Source organism: Gorilla gorilla, chromosome 2 (assembly GCF_029281585.2).
Source record: "Gorilla gorilla gorilla isolate KB3781 chromosome 2, NHGRI_mGorGor1-v2.1_pri, whole genome shotgun sequence".
Lineage (NCBI taxonomy): Eukaryota > Metazoa > Chordata > Mammalia > Primates > Hominidae > Gorilla > Gorilla gorilla.
In genome coordinates, this window is record NC_086017.1 from 176,466,297 (window position 1) to 176,489,165 (window position 22,869).

The window sequence follows — 22,869 nt, forward strand, 5'->3', positions numbered from 1 at the left end:
GATCCTCACTTAACATTTATTACCAATGTGAATTAAGGAAACCTCTCATGTATCTCAGTTTTCTTATCCACAAAGTGTTCCTGCACACATTTCTTGAGAGGATTAAGTTATTTAATACATGGGAATCATAATGCCTAGAACATAATATTTAATAATTTTAGCTATTTTTTTCATCTGCAATAACCTCTGAAAGGGAACTTGGTGGCTTGTCAGAAGTAAAAAAGCTATTTGGGAACAAAACAAGTAATGTAATTCTTTTTTTTTTGTTGTTGTTGTTGTTGTTGTTGTTGAGACAAACTCTAGCTCTGTTGCCCAGGCTAGAGTGCATGCAGTGGCACGATCTCGGCTCACTGCAACCTCCACCTCCCGGGTTCAAGCAATTCTCCTGCCTCAGCCTCCCAAGTAGCTAGGATTATAGCGTGCGCCACCACACCCAGCTAACTTTACTTCTTCCTGTTTCTACTAGGCAATACTATTAATAAAAAATTCTAAATATTTCCATAAAATCACTATTAAAGAAATTATTTTTTCTATACAAGATATTGAAAATGAAAACATAATCATTTCCAAGTATAGGAAAATATTTATGAGTTTCCCTGAAAAATATTTATGTACCTCTTACTGTGGAGAGAGTATATTGAGAGCTTCCCAAATTCAGGCTTTTAAGAATATTATTGAATATATTTGCAGAACCAGCTACAAATTTCAGACCTAACATTATAAAAAGTTAGATTTAAAATGTGAAATACACAATCCTGTTCATGGTGACATGTAGGGCAATTACAGAGACTCTTTTGTTTTATTTTGTTTTGTTGTTTTGTTTTTCTGGCTGCGAACACGGTCCCATTCCTTTTAATTTAAAAAAATCCTCATGTTTGAGCAGTATTTTTTTCACTTGCCTAGCTAACCGAAAACAATTGCTACTAATAACCTGTCATCTTTTTTTTTTTTCATTTTCCAACTTATTTTATTGGAACACCAGTACCTTGATAAGAAAACCTGATAAAACGATTACAAGGAAAAAAATTACAACCTGTCATCTTTTAAAAATAAACATGAAATATTTATTTTACAGAAACTAAAGGGGAAAAACACATTTATTTTAATGACAGTTGCTTATCATATTTCTCACTTGCATCCTCATTAAATTTTCCCAGCCACCGTCAAGAGCGGATTATTATTCTCTCTGTGGTTCAGATGAGGGAACAAGGCTCACAACCTCACATCGCTTGTGCATGGCAGATCCAAGATTCATTCAACCCCAAATGTAAAATATCAGGCTTATCCTGCTGAATATCAGCATCTCCCTCACTGTTCAAAATAACTGGGGCTCCACTGACCAAAAGACGCACAGTATGATAAGTATGAATCAGTATGGAGTCTGAAGTTAGAGGACCTGGCTTTGAGGCTTAGGCCTGCTTTAACTCCCTCAAAACTGGCTGAAATTTTCTCAGAGTGATTACTATTGTTATTGTCACTGCTATTTTAAGTGGAAATATAACTTAAATCTGAATTTCTCACACACAGACAGTTGACACAATACACTTTGCTTAAGGTCATTCAGGATCTCTTAATTATTAAATTCCATAGCTTCTTTTTCATCATCAATCTGCTTAATTTTTCTGTGGCATTTGACCTTTCTTTACTTCTTAAAACTCATCTGTAGTGTCTTTTTGATGTCCCTTCTTTCCTTCTTCTCCTCTTATATACCCACCACCTACCATCCCCGTTTTGGTTTCAGGCAGCATCTTCACACTCCTGGTCCACTGGAGCCTCACTTGGTACTTCTAAGGTCTTCTCTCCTGTCATATCTCTATTGTGGTCACATTCTAGTTGATTGCTTTGTCTCCTCTCTTTCAGTAGTTTTTCGTTTGTTTGTTTCTTTTGTTTTGTTTTGTTTTAGATTGAGTCTTGTTCTGTCGCCCAGGCTGGAGTGCAGTGGCGCAATCTCAGCTCACTGCAACCTCTGCCTCCGGAGTTCAAGCGATTCTCCTACCTCAGCTTCCCCAGTAGGTATTACAGGCCTGCACCACCAAGCCTGTCTAATTTTTGTGTTTTCAGTAGGGACGAGGTTTCGCCATGTTGGCCAGGCTGGCCTTGAACTCCTGGCCTCACGTAATCTACCCGCCTCAGCCTCCCAAAGTGCTGGGATTACAGGCGTGAGACACCATGTCCAGCCCTCTTTCAGTAGTTTTAAATGACAGCCTCAGGCCAATGAAGAAACGTAGACTTTCAGCTCTAACCTTTCATTTCAGTGTTAGATCTATATGTTCAACAGACTTTTCTATATCTTTAGCTTTATATTCTCCAGGCTCCAGTAATTCAAAACTAAACAATTAAATTCACTGTCTTCACTCAATTTTTCTTTCCTACTTCCCTTCTCACACTCATAGCATAATGGCCAGCAACTGATTTTCCAAGCTAGAAAAACAGTAGTCATTTGTAATTTCTCTCTCTTTTTCATTTCTTAAAAGTAGGGAGTCTTCAGGTGTTATTATTCTAATTCTTACGTAGATTAGAAATCTCCCAGTTTTGTGCAATCTAGCTTCTGTTTGGGATGCTCATTGATTCTTGTCAGATCTCCCACTGTAGCCTTCTAACTGGCTCCTTCCCGTCTTCAGGCCACAAGCATGAAGATTAATTAGATTTGTCTTAAAGTTAATTTTAATTCAGTGTTACCCACCTCTCACCCGGAAAATACATCAAAATATTTACAAGGTCCTCCTCACAAACCTAAAAACATGATAATTAAAGAATAAGATGCTGTGGTCAGTAAGGCTTGGGTTTGATACCTGACACAACCATTTAGCAAGGGTGTGAACTTAAGTTATTTATTTCTTTGAAGCACAAGATCTCATTTGTAAATGGGACCACAAAGAAATTGCGAGAATTGAAGAAATGTGTGAAAAACACCTATCATAGTGTTGGAGAAAAGAAGGTCCTCAACAAATAATAATTAAGATTCATTCTAATACATCCCCTCTCAATTAACACAGGCATCTAAGCATTAATAAAACCTAGATTTTCAGCATTTTTAAATATGTCTAGTCTTTTCATATCTATGTGTTCATACCATTTCCCGTACCTGGAACATTATTCTCTGCCTTGATTATTAAATAAATTCTTTCTCATCTATAGAGATTAGATGTCACTTTTTAATGATTTTTCTGTGACGTATTTAGGCAACATTTGTTTTGTTCTTATAATTCTTTGTCACTTGGGTAGGAAGTTACTCTGCCTCATCTCATTGGCAGCTAGATTATTTTATATATTCAGTAAATGTTTTCTGAATGCAGTAAAATCTTTCCACAAATGCCTACATTATAGACTTTTATCCAAATTCAAATGTAAATCCTATTTTTTTCTTATCGTCATTTCCCCAAATCCAGCTTTTTAATCTCAATTTTTCCGATATTTCAGTAATTTCTCCATTTTATCACATTAAAAGTTTCAGAAAAATGCTGCCACAGTAGAGGGTTTTTCTTGGTTTGCCTATTTGTATTACTTTTACATAGCAAATGTATATTTAAATGGCAGAAAAAAGTAGAAAATGTACCATATGTGATAGAAACAAGTAAATACTTATTATATAGGGACCAAGTTATTTAATGGAAAGAATAAAGGCTTTGAAGACAATCTGCCTAGGCCTTTTCTCTTAACAGATTTCTGATTCTTCGTACATTTATTTAAACTGATATTTCAGTTACTTGAGTGGGATTTGCAGTATCTATGTTGAAGGATAAGGTGAAAATTAAATGTAAACATAAATATGTAAAGTTACTAGTGTTGTGGCTTTTTCCGTTCCTGTAGTTCAGTGAGCAGGAAGGAGTGGCACTAAGTGGCTTCTTCGTTCCCATAGCTCAGCGAGTGAAAGTGAGTGTTATAGCTCTTTCATTCTCACCACCAGCAATTCTGCAAGCAGGAGTATTACAGCTCTTTCACTCTCATAGTTTGGTGAGTTCTGGGTTCTTGTCCCATGACCAGGAGGAATAAGGTACATGGACACCAGAGAGTGAGTAAGGCAGAGTAGAATTTTATCAAATGACAGAAAGAAAATTCTCAGTAATGAGAGGGAATGCAAAAGTGGGCAGTCATCTGTGAGGCTGAGTTCAGGGTTATTATGGGTTTGAATGGGGGAGTGCATGCTGATTTGTCCATGTGTGGTGATATGGTTTGGCTGTGTCCCCACTCAAATCTCATCTTGAATTGTAGTTCACATAATCCTCATATGTCATGCAAGGGACCCAGTTGGAGGTAATTGAATCATGGGGGTGAGTTTTCCTGTGCTGTTCTTGTGATAGTGAATAAGTCTTACAAGATCCGATGGAAGGAAAATTCCCCTGCACACGTTCTATTGCCTGCCATCATGTAAGATGTGCCTTTGCTCCTCCTTCACCTTCCATCATGATTGTGAGGCCTCCCCAGCCATGTGCAACTGTGAGTCCATTAAGCCTCTTTTTCTTTACAAATTACCCAGTCTCGGGCATATCTTTATTAGCAGCATTAGAATAGACTAACACATGTGGTCTTGGAAAAAGCACAATTTTATTGGATAAAAGACATCATTCAGAAGAAACCAAGTGAAGGAGAGTGGATAAGATGGGGATAGAAGTTATCGCTCCAGTCTTGGACTCTATCTGGAACTGGCAGCTCAGTTTTCAGGCTTTAAACTGTCCTTGGCTTGAAGGTCAGTGTTCACCAGGGACCCATCGCTGTGTGCCTAGGAATTTGTCTGTCTCCTGTCACTATCACTAGCACAGGACTTGAAAAAGAGTATGCATTCAACAATTGCCAGATCTAATATAGATGCTCAGCTCTTTTACTGAAATACTCATATTTTCTTTAGATTTATAAGAAAATCATAAAAATTCAAATAAAAGGCAAAGGCTAAGACGAGAAAAATTGCAGAATATGCATTAGTAAATACAAAGATATACCATTCATCATTGGTAAAAACTAAAAATGTAAACTAAAGTAACTTTGAGAGAGAATTTTGTAGTCATTAAGGTAGCATTTTTTTCATTTTATTTATATGACTAACTCCAGAATGATTTTGGTGAACCTAGTATACTAATTTTTTGGCTGTAGGCATTATAAATGTATATAACCTTTCCACAAAATGCAATTTATTTATATGTAACAAGATCCATAAGGATATCTATGACCTTTAGCTTGATACATTTCTACCACTTTATTCTCATAAAATAATTTGATAGAAATAGAAACCTATAAATATTTTTATTCATTGTGGTATTTTACAGAGTTGGAATAATTTAATTGAAGCCTCCAGAATATGCAATATTAGAATGTTAATAAGTAATACTGCCATGAATTATCATTTAAGAATATTATTTGCTCATTAAAAGTAACAAGTGAATACCATATAGTCCAACATTGTTCAAATAAAATATAAATTGAGCCACATATGTAATTTATACTTTTTTGGTAGTCATATAATAAAATGGAAATAAATGAGGTAAGATTAATTTTAGTAATATATTTTATTTAAGCAATACGTTGAGAATATTATTTCAACATGTAATCAATATAAATGACACCAATGAGAGATTATTTTATTGTTTGATTTGTACTAAGTCTGTGAAACTTTGGCATAATTTACACTTATAGCACATTTCAATTTGGTTGAGTCACTTTTCCAATCTCAATATCCACATGTAGCAAGCTGCTATCATTTTGGACAGGGCAAGACTACAGACAAACATTCATAAGAAATAGAAATATTCTTAATAACATACACATAATTATTTCAATTGTTTAAAAGAATTGTTCATATATGTTTTAGTGTCCTAGAGTGTAAAATTAATTAGGAGTGTTAGATTATGATTCTTTTTATATAAGTTTAAATATTTTCATACTTTTGTTTTTTCTCAATAAAATGTCTTACACCTTAGAATAGGTACCTAATTTGTAAATTGCAACCATTCTGTCTATATGTCTTGATAAAAAATGATGGTGAACTTCAATTTATATTATATTCCCATTTTGACCCAGATTCTGTGGAATTAGTAAGGCTTTTCAATTTGGAGCTGTTTGGTATGCAAAGTAGGCTGAACGTTTTCATAGGGAGTAACAAATACGTGACCTTTCTGGATTAAGTCGATCTGGCAGCCTAATATTTTTTACGGTTTGAATAGGCTATATTTGGTTGATCCTATCAGTTAGCAAAATAAGAAAGTATATTTAAAACATTATCAAAAAATATCTAGCATTTTGCCTTGCACATAGTAGATACAAAATGCGTAATTGTCTAATGTAATCGATTCGAAGCGTCCATCAATTAAATTCAAAATGGATTTGTTGAAACCATTTTCTTAGTAGAATTTACTCTTTCTTCATGTATTTCACTATGATTCCTCATAATTAAAGAAAGCAATAAACAGGGATAACAAAAGTATTAGAACTTTTGACATTTCTGAAGGTAAACAAAGATACCTTTCATATTTCCACCTAAACTTCATTTCCATTCCCACTTAACGTTTCTACATGAGTGAAATATGTCAAGATTTGCGGCTTTCACATATTTATAGTTTTGCTATTTATTAATGATATTTTAAAATATTTATTTGAACAGTAATATAATTCTTCTTATATAATGATTACCTTTCCATATAATTTTAATTTGTTTTCCAAACTAAATTTCCAGCTGTTTGTGGTCAGGAGTATTACTTATTATTCTTTCACAACCACAAGAAACTTTGGATGATGCTATGGCTAACAAAGTCTTTGAAATGTGTTAACTTCACTTGGTTTATAAATGCTAAAGTAAATATAGGTAGAATATTTTAAAATTATAAGCACAAGCATTAATGTTTGGTTCATAACTAAGAATGATATGACACAGTTTTTCAGTACTTTTTAATATAATTGAGCTATAAGAAATATTTAATAATAAATAATTATGCATTTCATTAAAGAAGACAAAAGTAGAAAAAGTGGAAATGTGTAAATGATGCAGAGGTGTATTTGAAAATGTTGATGAAATTATAAAAGCATTTCTTTATGTCTTTTTAAAACTCTACAGGAAATTTCTGTTTTATTACAGCAGCTAATTTTCAAATGTTCCATGCTTTCATACCAAATCCAGCCAATTGTTGGTGATAGCTTATTTCCTTCCCCTTTGCCTGCTGCAATGATTCAGACCTTTTCTGTTCAGTTTTAGTTTTATTACTAATTTCCTCCACTCCCCTATTCTTCACCACCAATATATTACATCATTGTTCAAAAGAATAGTCAAAACTGAGTTTACCTAATCTAAAGCAAATTTAGGCTGGAAGTAAGAGATAGCCACAATTTAGAAGCACTCCGTGGCTTTAGAAATACAGCCCTCCTTTGTAAATCCTCACAGCTATGGATTGTGTAGTCTATCACCACCTGTAGTATGCTAAAGTCAGAATGTAATTACATGCATTTTATAAAATGAGAACTGCTGACATACAACCCACTAGTTATTTTCCAGTAAAAACATATTAGTAGAATATATTTATATCCATAACCATAATACATACTGTTATGCATCTAGTAATTAATTTTTTAATGACTCTCTAAATATTTATGTTCTTTTTTTCTTATAATGCTATCTTCAGTTTTCTCAAGAGCTATCCTAATTTAAGCAGATATTTAAATAGAATCTTTCATTATTCTTGCTTTTCAGTTGTCTTGGGAACAATGCAATAACATTAGTAGGATATTTCCTTGTAGAAATGAAAAAAGAAAATGCATTTTCTTCTAGAAATAAAAAAAGTATTTATAGATTATATCTATTTTATTCTCTTTGAAGCAATTGTGAATGGGAGTTCACTCATGATTTGGCTCTCTGTTTGTCTGTTGTTGGTGTATAAGAATGCTTGTGATTTTTGTACATTGATTTCGTATCCTGAGACTTTGCTGAAGTTGCTTATCAGCTTAAGGAGATTTTGGGCTGAGACAATGGGGTTTTCTAGATATACAATCATGTCGTCTGTGAACAGGGACAATTTGACTTCCTCTTTTCCTAATTGAATAGCCTTTATTTCCTTCTCCTGCCTAATTGCCCTGGCCAGAACTTCCAACACTATGTTCAATAGGAGTGGTGAGAGAGGGCATCCCTGTCTCGTGCCAGTTTTCAAAGGGAATGCTTCCAGTTTTTGCCCATTCAGTATGATATTGGCTGTGGGTTTGTCATAGATAGCTCTTATTATTTTGAGATACTTCCCATCAATACCTAATTTATTGAGAGTTTTTAGCATGAAGGGTTGTTGAATTTTGTCAAAGGCTTTTTCTGCATCTATTGAGATAATCATGTGGTTTTTGTCTTTGGTTCTGTTTATATGCTGGATTACATTTATTGATTTGTGTATATTGAACCAGCCTTGCATCCCAGGGATGAAGCCCACTTGATCATGGTGGATAAGCTTTTTGATGTGCTGCTGGATTCGGTTTGCCAGTAATTTATTGAGGATTTTTGCATCAATGTTCATCAAGGATATTGGTCTAAAATTCTCTTTTTTGGTTGTGTCTCTGCCCGGCTTTGGTATCAGAATGATGCTGGCCTCATAAAATGAGTTAGGGAGGATTCCCTCTTTTTCTATTGATTGGAGTAGTTTCAGAAGGAATGGTACCAGTTCCTCCTTGTACCTCTGGTAGAATTCGGCTGTGAATCCATCTGGCCCTGGACTCTTTTTGGTTGGTAAACTAATTAAACTAAAGAGCTTCTGCACAGCAAAAGAAACTACCATCAGAGTGAACAGGCAACCTACAAAATGGGAGAAAATTTTCGCAACCTACTCATCTGACAAAGGGCTAATATCCAGAATCTACAATGAACTCAAACAAATTTACAAGAAAAAAACAAACAACCCCATCAAAAAGTGGGCAAAGGACATGAACAGACACTTCTCAAAAGAAGACATTTATGCAGCCAAAAAACACATGAAAAAATGCTCATCATCACTGGCCATCAGAGAAATGCAAATCAAAACCACTATGAGATACCATCTCACACCAGTTAGAATGGCAATCATTAAAAAGTCAGGAAACAACAGGTGCTGGAGAGGATGTGGAGAAATAGGAACACTTTTACCCTGTTGGTGGGACTGTAAACTAGTTCAACCATTGTGGAAGTCAGTGTGGCAATTCCTCAGGGATCTAGAACTAGAAATACCATTTGACTCAGCCATCCCATTACTGGGTATATACCCAAAGGACTATAAATCATGCTGCTATAAAGACACATGCACACGTATGTTTATTGCGGCATTATTCACAATAGCAAAGACTTGGAACCAAGCCAACTGTCCAACAATGATAGACTGGATTAAGAAAATGTGGCACATATACACCATGGAATACTATGCAGCCATAAAAAATGATGAGTTCATGTCCTTTGTAGGGACATGGATGAAATTGGAAATCATCATTCTCAGTAAACTATCGCAAGAACAAAAAACCAAACACCGCATATTCTCACTCATAGGTGGGAATTGAACAATGAGATCACATGGACACAGGAAGGGGAACATCACACTCTGGGGACTGTGGTGGGGTGGGGGGAGGGGGGAGGGATAGCATTAGGAGATATACCTAATGCTAGATGACGAGTTAGTGGGTGCAGCGCACCAGCATGGCACATGTATACATATGTAACTAACCTGCACAATGTGCACATGTACCCTAAAACTTAAAGTATAATAAAAAAATAAAAATAAAAAAAGATTATATCTGGAGGACAACATAAACTGGCTAATTGATTATAGATAATAAATGGACATACTAAGTGACAGAAAAATAGATGATAGATATTTCTATGCAAATGAATTTTATTATTGTAAACTTACTGAGTTTCTATGCAGTTTGTTTTAATTGCTGAAACATGTCTTCAGGTGGAATTTATCAAATATTACATACATTGCAATAGTGACAGCATTTTAAAAGAAGTCTCTAGATCCTATGGCAATGAAGCGTCTGTTCTAATAGAGCTCCTAATGTAAAGTTTTGCTTAGTAATGATCTGAATGACTTTTCAAAGTTTCCCTGTCTGAATCAGTGTTAGTGATGTTTCAGTTATCCTCTCAGAAAATCAACTTGCTATGCCTTAATATAATATCAAAAATTAAATTGTAGTTCTTTTGAGAAAATAAGGAGGTAGAAAATGTAACAGTTTTATTGCTTCTGAATGATATGGCTCCAGATTTTTACCTTCACAGAGTTATATTGTTTGATTGAGAATATGATTCCAGTATCTGATAATTTGGGTCTAATCTAGTAGCTTTATACTTGGATTTCCCCGGAACTGTGGTCTGTAAATTCTGAGGATACTGAAGCATCTTGAAATACACCCATTGCTCAATACACAGAATAATTTTTAAAACTTTATAATTTGTAAATTGCTATACATTTATAATTGCTATAAATTTATGAATTATATAATTTAAAATTTATAAATTATATAATTTATAATAAATCACAGAAATATATTTTAATATATTTATATATTATATATAATATTTATATTATATAAAATATAACCTATTTATAATATATTTATATATTATGTTTTAAATTATATATAAATATATCAGATGTGAGTTAATATTATATGACTTATAAATTATACAAATATAAATTATATACAAATATAAATTATATACCAATATAATTTTTATATAATTTATATTAAATTACATAATTTTAATTATATAAATATTTATATAATTTATGATCTATAATTTATAAATTTATAAGCTTAAAATTTATAAACTTAACATTTTCAAAATGTACGTATTTCCCAGGGCTTGATCATGAGTTTTCTTTTTCTTTCTGTAAACTGTATCTCTCTAAGTGACCTATCCAGTCCCATAACTCATACTATCATCTCTAGTGAACACTGTCCAGGCTTTATGTCTCTTCTTAGCGTCACATTTATTTAACTAGGTGTTTATTTCATTTCTCCTGTTGGGTCTCAAAGCATAATTATCTTCTCATCCTTGTATTATTACCCATCCTCCTTCTCCTCCAGTCTTTCTCATATTAATTAGCAGTGTCACATTCACTCTGTTGTTTAATCTCACCTAGGAATTATCATTTATTCTCTTCCTCGCGGCACCCACATTCTATCCATCAGCAAATACTGTTATTTCTTTTCAAAATACTTCTTATTTGCTTTGCTACTACTCTTGCCCAAGAAATCTTCCCTCATCTGGGAAAATTCAATAGACTATTTAATGGTTTGTCTGTTTCTACTTTATTCCCCCTAATTAGACATTCTTCACACAGCTGCCAATGTGATCTTTTAAAATTCATGTCATTCCTCTGCTCAAAACCCTCCAATGGCTTCTCATTGCACTTCGAATAAAATCAGAGCTCCACACCAGTCTACCCATGATGTAGTCACTGCCTCACTCTCCACTGCCTATCTCTTTTTCCTCACTGATTTTATTCTAACCACACTTGATGCTCTACATTCCTGGAAAGCACTAAACTTATTTCCATCCTTAGAATTTTGAGCCTGCTTTCTTCTTTTCTTGGCACTCTCTGCACTCTGATCTTTACATGGCTGGCTTTCTCTTTTCATTGAGGTCTCAGCCCAAGTGACATCTCAGAGAGAATTACCCTGAGATCTAAATAATTACCTCAGTTCTCTCTATTTTATCTACTGTATTATATGGTGTTTGGGGCATAGTACTCATCTCTACTTGAATTTATTTTACTTGTATATTATTTTTATTTCCTCTAGCTATATACTGTTTTAAGAGCAGTGACTTTTTCTACTCTTTTTATCACTCTACTCCCACTCCCTGGAAGAATAATAGGAACATAGTAGGTATTTCTTTTGGAATGGGAGGATAACGAGACAGAGAGACAAAGAGAGAGAGAGAGATTATGTACAATATAATACTGAAGCAATTTACATGTAATCCACATTCCTCCTAAACTGGGTTTGGATAAATGCTGATCTATAGGATTCTTGGACAAGAAAAGATTATTTGGCAAATGAGTTTGGAAGATTCTATTAGAGATTTATTAAGTTCATTAGCCTGTAAAATATTCTTTAAGGTTTTGCAGTAAAGATCACAATTTAATGATATTTAATCAAATGATTCATAAAGTTATTTGGTCCTTGAAAATTTTTCTGCCTTTCAACGTATATTAAAACATTCCGAAATGCTGTTCTAAATTCACTCAGTATCCAATGTAGAAGAGAATTAATGTAACAAGAGGAAAACGTATATCATAATTTTCTTTTAGACTTGTTTAAAATAAAGCCCGCCCAAAATAAGACACATATATATGTTTTTGAGAATTCTGGGTAAATTAGAAATAACTATATTGACACAAAGTTATGCTAAAGAGAAAATTTGGTATATAGCAGATAAGTAACCAAGGCCAACAATCCATAAAACAATAATAGCAAAAAGAAAAAAGACAAAATTGATACTTTCGAGTAGCTCCTGATGGGGAAGAGTAATATTGGGAAAATATTAATAGAAAATAATACAGTCAGAAAAAGTGAAAATAATTATAAAACTCATTTGTTAGAAAGCCTATAAAAGACTGGGGATAACATCAACATGAATATTCTGGTTATAGTATAGGAAAGTGACATAAAATCAGAAGTTTCAAGTTAAATTAAGGGAGAGATGAGGGAGATTAAATGGAGAGTAATAAATCCATGAAATTTATATTTAACACAATGTGAAGGAATAGACTTTAAAAGCTGCTTTTTAAAAAACCTAATTTTCAGATACATAAAATTTTAGCAATATGGCTGTAGTGCTTTGAACTTTTATCATTTGACTATACTTTGCTTTAAAGTTTACATCAAGAGCAAATATGTATATTTGAAAAGTTTACAATAGCTAGAAAATGTATTATAATTCCCAAATGGAAAAAAATGTATACTTGGATTCCCATATTTCTATATACCTATCCACAGAATCACTGTTGTATTTTTAAACCTTATTCCTGGAAGCACTACGGATATCAGATCAATTTAGAAAGCCAAAGAGTACCTCTGGGAATGAAATGGCAGTAATAGAAACAATATTTGACCAAACTATCGCTGTATGCCAATGATGCCAAAAATCACAGTAACCTGGCAGGTAGGTAATTATGATTTAATAATATGATTGATACTGGTTTCTCCACTGAAAAACTATTAACTCTTTATGCAGTAAAATGAAGTCCAGGTTTTAGACACAGTATTTCTCTATTTTGATGTCATTAATAGTGGGTTGGCACTTGTACCAACCACAATGTGTTTCTCACGCAAATTATTTGAAAGAAAACTTATATGTGATTTTATAACTCATTTAGAAATGAAAATGGGGAATATAAATTTAAGGAATAGTTTTGGCTGCAAGTTCTTAATATTCAGGACAATGTTCATATTCTGGACTATTTTATATATCTCTTTCTTTCTAGTAGAAGCAGATTGGCCTGATTGTAGTGTTTACTGAAGAACATTTCAATTTTAAATGTTCATTCTGCAAGACAACTAATAAGATAATTACTGTTTTAAATAATTTCCTCCATATGTTCACAATTCCTGGATCTCTGCTCTTTCTGTTTAAATGCTGGTCTCATGGTTAATGTTGCTGTTCAAAAAAAAAAACTTTCCTTTCATATTTCTTAGAATCTCAAATTGTTCAAATTTGCTGAAGTGCAGCATGTGTTTCTAAATCTGGAAGAGTTGGTAATATGTATAATCTCCTTCTCTGGATGTATATTGTTGTCCTCTTAATGAATAGTGCTCAATGGACTACGTTATATTTTACAGTGAGAAAATCTGCCATTTGAAAGTGCTGGAATTTTTTTCTTTTCTTTTCTTTTCTTATTTATTTATTTAATTTGAGATGAAGTCTCACTCTGTTGCCCAGGTTGGAGTGCAGTGGTATGATCTCAGCTCACTGAAACCTCCTCCTCCCAGGTTAAGTGATTCTCCTGCCTCAGCCTCCCGAGTAGCTGGAATTACAGGCTCACACCACCACGCCTGGCTAATTCTTGTATTTTTAGTAGAGACAGGGTTGGCCAGGCTGGTATCAAACTCAGCCTGACCTCAGGTAATCCACCCACCTCAGCCTCCTAAAGTGCTGGGATTACAGGCATGAGCTACCGCACCTGGCCAAAATTTTTCTATTTTATCATTAAAAAACCAGTTTCTACGCAAGATATTACTTGAAAATCATAAACAAATTATCCTGAAAAAGGTACCATATCAGTCTACTAAATTTAGTTTTGTAAGGTTCAATGTAATCAAATAGACTCATGAATTATATTCATACATAATGAAAACAACATTAAATTTGACTTGTTTGTGTCCATCTTCATCCATGTAGAATGCATGTGGTCAAGTCACTGCTCTTAAATTTAGTTCTTTGATCAATAATGTGAGCCTGATAACAAGTATCCATGAAATCATATTGTTTATCAAAAAACAAATAATTACTTCTGTCACCATTATTGTCATTTTCACCAATACCAATTTTCATTTTTATGATCATCAAATTTAATGCAGCCATGGATGAGTCCAAAACTCCCACACTCACAGACATACAGACACAATTGAACCGACTATTTATGAGGTTAGAAGGTAGAACTAAGAATTAATATGCTACCAGTTAGCAAATATAATTAAGACTGTTTTAAATCTTTACTTGTACCTGCCATAATTGTAAAATAGTTTTCTTGGACAAACAGAAGAAGATACAGAAAGTATAGGTTTGGAAAGTGTACATGTTTAATTCAAGAAAAATAATTTATTGTATAACTTATTGGATGCTTACAGTCTATTTCATGGACAATTGGAAATGAGAGAAAAGGTTTTGGGCAATTACAAGTAAATTCATGCTTTATATTAAAATTTAATCCCCCAAATTAGGTTTTAGGTAATATAGCTATGTCAGTTATAGGAACTGACAAAGGAATTAAATTTGCTAATTATTATAACAACACTAACACAAAGTAAATTGCAATTTAAATATACAAAATGTTTTTGATATACAGTAAAGTTTATGCCATTTGTGATGACAATCCAATATAAAACTAGATTATTAAATAATCCAGAGATTTTCTAACTAAATACACCAGATGCGGGTGTTCTTGTCAGATTCAATGATCAACATTGTTGAGGGCAAACTTCCAAATCTAGGAGGCAGAACAAAAGAAAAAAAAACACACTTCTGGCAAAAAAAAAAAAAAAAAGTGTGTGAATTCTTTATCATTCTTTATCAGTTCAGTTTTTTGCGTTTTTAAATTTTATGTAAATTTTGCATTGGTTTTGTGTGTGTTTATACATCCACAAGAAACACATAACGTGCTGAAATACAGATAAATTTGAACAGTCAGTGTATATGTCATTCATTCTTCCTTCCAACTACTGAGGAAACAAAAACTTTTTTTTCTGAGCGTCTATTTGGAATAGGCATTTGTCCATTTTCAATGGATAAAACTAAAAGTCAGCATTCAATGTCTCAAAGTCCAGAAGGCAAGGCAGACTTAAAATAATAATTAAAATCTAGTGTAATAAGAGTGACTACTACTACTACACACACATATAATTACACATACATACACTATATATAGTGTGGGACAAAGAGAATTATAATTTCAGCTTTGCAATATGGACAAGGAAGTCTTCACAGAGAAAACAATATCACTTGAACTAGGTTTTGAAATCTAACAGGAGAATTTCCAAGTACTTTAGGCAAGTGTTTACTCTGGGGAGGAGAAAAATCACGTGCAAAGGCAAAGAGGAGGAACATATGACCAGAAATGAATAAAGAAGAACAAGATAAATGGTTGAAGACAAAAGCAAAGATTAAATCATAAAATATTTTACAATTTTATGTAATGTGTTTGATATTTAGACTATTGTTATAAAACACCCCTGATTGAGGAAATCGATACCTTTGGATAACAAAATCTGATTTTCCTTTTTGAAAATGTGTATGATAGCAGTAGGACTAATGAATTGAGTGTTTGTAGAGAAGAGACAGGGATTGAACTAGGAGGTTACCACAGATTTTTACAAGATATGATGAAGGCCTACACTAAACCATTTAGGTAAAGATGAAGAAGAAACTATTTTGAAAAACTTGGTGGGCTATAGTAAGCAACTGTATGTGAAGTCAGGACAGGTAAGGAGAAGGAAGATCCCCAGATGGCCCCATGATTTCAGGTTTGGATACTATCAGGAAGATAGTATCATTTTTTAGTACAAATCAGAAAACTTATAAAGGTGAAAGTAGATTATAAAATAATCAAAGCTTTGTAATGTTGACATTTATCTATTAATGATTTTGTTGATTTTTATGCTGTTGAACATATAAAAAATCTTTTATTCAAAAACTATTTTTTAAAATTTTGTACAAATAAAATTATGTATACTAATAAAAAGGTATACCTGTGTATATCAAAGCAAAACAAAACATTAAAAATTACTTTAAAATTTAGGTGGAAAGATTATATTTGACTCATATTCATATGCTTTTGGCAATTTCTTAGCCATATCTGTCTCTAAAATCAAGTCACTAAAGAATGTATGTTCAGATGCTCCTCGTAATTTTCTACATAGTTATACTTTAAGGCTAATAAATTTGAAATGGTTTATTGATGCTATTGTTTCTATTGTTACAGTTCTACAGGCCAAAAATATATATTTTTAATTGAGAAAATTCTTCTATATTTTTCCTAAGGTTTCAGTAAGCTCAGGGTTAATTCTACCAAATGAATTATGTTCTTCATTCTATCTTTTTATTGAAACATTTAAAAATTTCAGTCTACATATTTTAACTGGCACTGCCTTTTTGCTTTTATTCAGAATAACTTTCGTCAACAAATATTTTTATGTAACAACACTCATCAAATAAGGTGATCCTATGGTTCTTTTATAAGTCTTGCCAAATTTAGATGCTACAAAAAACAAAGGGCTCAATTTCATTCCATTTGGGTAAAGAATATTAATTTATTCAATTTCTTAAAAAAGCACCTTCAGAACTTTCTCTCAGAAGAGAAGTTGTTCTGTAGATCAATTGTAGATTTTGAAAAGTAAATTATGGGCCAGCACAGTGTCTCACACTTGTAATCCCAATGCTTTGGGAGGCTGAGTAGGGAGGACTGCTTGAAGCCAGGAGTTCCTGACTAGCGGGGCAACATAGTGAGACCCTGTCTCTCCAACAACAACAAACAACCACAAATTAGCTGGGCATGGCAGCACATGCCTATGAATCCTTGCTACTACAGAGGCTGAGTGGGGAGGGTGGGAGAATCACCTGAGCTTAGGAGTTTGAGGTTACAGTGAGATATGATTGTGCCCCTACACTGTGGCCTGGGTGACAGAGCAAGACCCTGGCTCTGAAAAATAAATGAGTAAATAAATATGTAAATAAATTGTGTACACTGAACTCTCATCATCAAATTTTCTAATTTTGTTTGTTTGTTCCTGTGGACGTTTTAGTCAATTCTGTAGATGTCTGCTATCACAAAAAATGGACAGTAGGTTAAAAACAATAGAAATGTATAAATGTATTTTTCACAGTTCTGGAGGCTGGGAGTTTGAGATCAGAGTGCCAGCATAGTTGGGCTCTGGTGAGGTTACAGACTGTCAACTCATTGAATCCTCACGTGACAAAGAATGCTAGAGAGCTCTCTGAAGTTTATTTTATAAGAACACTAACTCTATTCATGAGGACTTCACCCTCATGACCTAAACACTTCCCAAAGGCCTATATCTTTTAATAGCATTGCATTGGGGGTTAGGTTTTCAACCTATAAATTCTGGGGGAATGTAAGCATTCAGTTCATAACAATAGACAAAAGTGTTATTCTTTTTTTTTTTTTCCATTTAACTTCCTCGGAATTTATTCTGTGTGTTCCATACCTTTCCAATTAATATAAAACATGAATGCCATTTTTTAACCTTTATTTTAAGTTCAGGGGTGGATGGACAGGTTTGTTACATAGGTAAGATCGTGTCATGGAGGATTGTTGTAAACAGATTATTTGATTACCCATGTATTAAGGATAGTACCCATTAGTAATTTTTCCTTATCCTCTCCTTCCTTTCTCTCTCTACCCTCAAAATGCAAATCAAAGCAACAATGAGATACCATCTCACACCAGTCAGAATGGCTATTATTAAAAAGTCAAAAAGTTGCAAATGCTGGTGAGGTTGTGAAAAAAAAGGAACACTTTTACACAGTTGGTGGGAGTGTACATTAGTTCAACCATTGTGGAAGACAGTGTAGCAATTCCTCAAAGACCTAAAAACAGAAATACCATTTGACCCAACAATCCCACTACTGAGTATATACTCATAGAAATATAAATTACTCTTTTATAAAGACACATGCATGTGTATATTCATTGCAGCACTATTTGCAATAACAAAGACATGGAATAAACCAAAATACCCATCAACGACAGACTGGATATAGAAAATGTGTTACACATACACCATGGAATACTATTCTATTTCCAATTTTTAATTTCAATAATTTCAATTTTCTGTGTCAATGTTGATATTTTGGGTAATTTTATTAGATTTCCAACATAAAAAAGTTTTTTAAAAGTAACTGGATAAAAAATAGGTATGCGAGGCCTAGAAAAATAAATAAATAAATAACAAATTTAGAAAAACCATTCACAACACAATTCAATACCATGGTAGGACACTTAGATTGGCTTACAATGTTGTTTAGTAAAGGTTAAACTATTTCTATAATTTAATTGATGATAAGGAGCAAAGAGAGAAAGTGTGAAGCTTCATTTTAATGTGTATGTGTGTTTTTGTGTCTATATAGAAGCTGTAGTATATAGCTTGGTATATTAGGCTGGTAAAATCTTACAACTTGTTGGGATTTAATAGAACCAATTCCAAATATATTTATATTTCATGCATTTCTTAATTCTCTATCATGAATTTTGATCCACAAACATTTATATTTTTATTTCCCTAAAACATATCATTTTAGTCTTCAAGGTTGAAATTCTAACTATTCAAAATAATATTCAATAATTTTCTGATGTTTTACCATTAAAAAATTAACTTCTAAAAGTTTTAGTGTCCATGAGTTACATGAAAATATAACTACTATTGTGCTAATAAAACTTTCTATTTGAAATAACTGTTGAGACTAATTTGAACCACACGTCATTTAACTGTTTGCAAAGTTTTTTCAGAAATAGCCCTACTCCATAAACAGTTGTCCCTATACTGTTTTCATGCATGCAAGAAAACTTGAGATTGAAAAAGAAGAACAATAATTTTGAGTAGTCATTTAATCTAAATGAAAAGTCACATTCCATTGAAACCTGTTTTCCATGACTATATGAATTAAACCAAAATCTATTAATACTGACATGGTTTCCTTTTTAAAAGTACTAATTGTTAAACTCATGCTGATATTTTTTTCTGAAGATTTATGACCTAGCTTTTGTGGGGTTTTTAATATTTCTATGGCCCCACATATGTTAGATGAGAAATATCAACAGATATTTTGTGCAAGTTATATGTTCATTATCAATTGTTATTACTGAATTTTTTATTAAACACCTATTCTTCAGAATTAAATGTTTTTGGTTCATTGCTGCTAAAAAGAGTTTATTGCAAAATGAATGTGCAATCAATGAAACAATTAGTTGTCAATATTCAGCATAAAATACATGATATCATCTTCAGCCTCTATTTTTTACACATATTTCATGTACATATACTTTCCTACATTCTATATAGCCCTTACTAAGTGGAGGCTTAGCAATTTGAAACTCACAGGCTGTGGGACAAGACAGACACACGTGGCTGGGACATGTTATTTTTTGTCTTTTTAGTAGCGACTATTCCAACTGGTGTAAGTTGATTTCTCATCATGATTTTAATTTGCCTTTATCTGTTGATTAGCAATGTTGAGCATTTATTTTTATGACTGTGGAACATATAGGTGGCAATGCACAGGAGATATTTGAAAACACTAATTTGCAGTGCAGGGGAGTGCTGAAATATAGAAATATAAATTTTAAATTTTTCAGCATATGGGCAGTCAATGCAACCACTTGAGATGAAAGATCTGGTAAGGCATTTTTAGCATCAATATTTGTTGAACACATTATTGGCAATTTCTAGAGATAGGATGAATGGCATTTGTTTACACATTGATGACAAACAAGAAAATATAATGTCATTACTATAAATGACTTGTGTATCAGTTTCCTGATGCTGCTGTAACAAATTATCACAAACTTTGTGGTTTAAAACAACAGAAATATATTCTCTCATGGTTTTGGATGCTCAAAATATGTCCAAAGTAGTACTACTGGGTTTAAATCAAGATGGCTATATTCTCTCTGGAGGCTCAAGGGGAGGTTTTGTTCCTTGCCTCTCTCAACTTCTAATGGCTGCAGACATTTCTTGGCTCAAATCTGTGTCACTCTAGTCATGGCTTTGGTCATCACATTACCTTCTTATTTTCTTCCTCTGCTGTAAAATATCCCTCTACTTCCCTTTTATAAGGATGCATGTGATTCCATTTAGAGCCCACTCTGTTAATCCCTGATAATGTCTCCACCTCAAGATCTTTAATGTAGTCACATCTATATAATCTTTTGTTGTCAGATAAAATAACATTCACAGGTTCCAGAAATTAGGGTATGGATGTTTTTCTGGGGGTTTGGGGAGGCTGGTTATTATCAGTCTACTATGATTTTATGTTTCTAATCAACATGAAGATAGGAATTTTTTATCCTATCTATATCATCACTCCTGAAATTTAGGTATTCAGAGAAATATAAATGTGCTATTTTTTTAAGAGTTGGGATCTCACTATGTTGCCCAGATTAGAGTGCAGTGGCTTTTCACAGGTGTGATCTTGGTGCACTACCACCTCAAACTGGCATGGCATCATCCTTCCTCAGCCTCCTGTAGCTGGGATTTCAGGCATGCACCACTGTGCCTGGCTAAATACACTATTTTGTAATGTATAAAACTGTGCTATTCATTAGAGTAGCCACTAACCACCTGGAGCAACTGAGCAATTAAAATGTAGCTAGTCAGAAATGAGATATACTATAAGTGTAAAATATACATCATATTTGGAAGACTTGGTACAAGAAATGTAATGTAAAATATCTCAACTTTTTGATTAGTTAAATGACTTTTTTGATATATTGTATTAAAATATTGAAGTTAATTTTACTTTTTTCAATATGGCTACTAAAAAATTTAAAATTACATATGAAATTCACATTATATTTCAACTACACAGCACTAGTCTAGAATGTGTATGTTTAAATCTTTTCATTATACAGAGAAATTGTTTCCTTATAAATAATTAAAATTCCTGAAAGTTGCCCACCAAGTTAACTAAATCTCGTCTTTAAAAATTCTATGGCTCTATCTTGCTCTATTGTAATCCATATTCATTCAAACTATGAACTTCTGCTTTTCTCCATTTTACAGCAACAAACCAGCAGGACTTCCTGTGAAATCATGACCGCCATGTGCTCTTTCAGCCTCCATCAATTCCTACCTCTAAGCACCTGAGAGCCAAAGCAAACCACAGGAAACCACAGGTACTAACTCTTTTAGACCTGATGAAGTGTCTCCCAAAGACAGTCTGGCATGGTGAGTACCGGAGTAACTGGCAATCTTTTAGAATGGAGAGAAAATAAGAAATTGGGAAAAATTTGGCATTTGCTTTCAACAGAGATCAGATTCTGACCTCTGAAAAGAAGAAATAAGGGAAAATGTTTATGGTGGGGAAAGATCCAAGGGGAACTTGTGCGAAAGGAAGAGCCTGCCAGAAAAGGAGATTTGAGATCTGAGAAGAGACTTGTGTATGTCTGAGGGAAGAGTTGGAGAGAGGTAACCAGGGGAGAAAATCTGGGAAGTTTTGAGCAGTGAAGATCTGCCAAGATGGAAAAGGAGAAAGGACACTAATATTTATTAGGCCTCTACTGTATACCTGCACATAGGTTATTCAAATACATGTACAGTATTCATTTTTGGAGGCAAAAATTGAGGTACAGAAAAATAAAATTATTTCACTAGGGTTGCACAACTATTAGGGATCAAAGGCAAATTTAGAATCCATTGATTAGTGGGTGGATATCCTTTTAGAGTGTTAAAGCTAGATTAAAGTGTGAATCTGCAAGGGTAAAAAATGGGCAAGTGACTTTGAGTAATTTGAGAAAAGTTGAGTCATTTCAATGATAGTATGTGTGTAATCCAGGTTGGGAAAGTGAAAGCAGGGGGAAGCAAGCCAGGGAAGTGTTTGTACTTGGAACTGTCTGTAACAACTGTGGGAATACTAACACACTGAAAGCCCCAGAAGAAATGGGATATTGGTTGGCCTTGTAACTAGGCAAAGTTTTGAACTTGACCAGTTCCTTAACATCCCACTGTAGTTCTATAGGTCAAAGCATAGACCTTTGGAGTTTTATATACTTGCCCGTAAAAAATATCAGCATATTTGAACTTCAAACTCTCACAGATCTGATGGAAACATACTCAACAGATCGGTTCAAGTTTTAGTAAGTTCATCTCTAAAACTGAAGGTAACATGAATCACCTTGCCTTCAGAATTTCTAGCTCTGTAATTTGCAATTTATACTATTCCTTTTAGAAATTATTTCATTCTCATTTCTCCTAGAACCTTCAAGGGTTCAAACATCTATTCTTCAAATATTCACATTTTCTTCATTTCAGTAGGCTCTTCCAACAATGGACTACAGGATAAATTATTTTATTGATGCCCTTCCCTGGTATACCATTGGATTCTAGTCACTTAAGCATTGCATCTATGAGTACATGGACATAATGGCTGCTGGTGGGAGGCTGAGAGAGTAACCCCTGGTGGGAGTGGTGGGAGGTTGGTGATGG

At 33.5% G+C, this 22,869-nt stretch overlaps 1 long non-coding RNA gene across 5 annotated transcripts in view; it reads left to right on the plus strand.

Moving 5' to 3' along the window:
* Window positions 1-22,869, plus strand: part of LOC129532269 (uncharacterized) — a 294,256-nt gene that overhangs the window by 155,860 nt on the left and 115,527 nt on the right. For 3 of the 5 annotated variants that reach the window (XR_008677928.2, XR_010132993.1, XR_008677931.2), the window contains exons 3-4: window positions 12,931-13,096; window positions 21,448-21,612. This is a non-coding gene — a long non-coding RNA (uncharacterized lncRNA). The remainder of the gene's footprint in view (window positions 1-12,930; window positions 13,097-21,447; window positions 21,613-22,869) is intronic. The other 2 variants (XR_008677933.2, XR_008677930.2) reach the window with 2 other exon arrangements.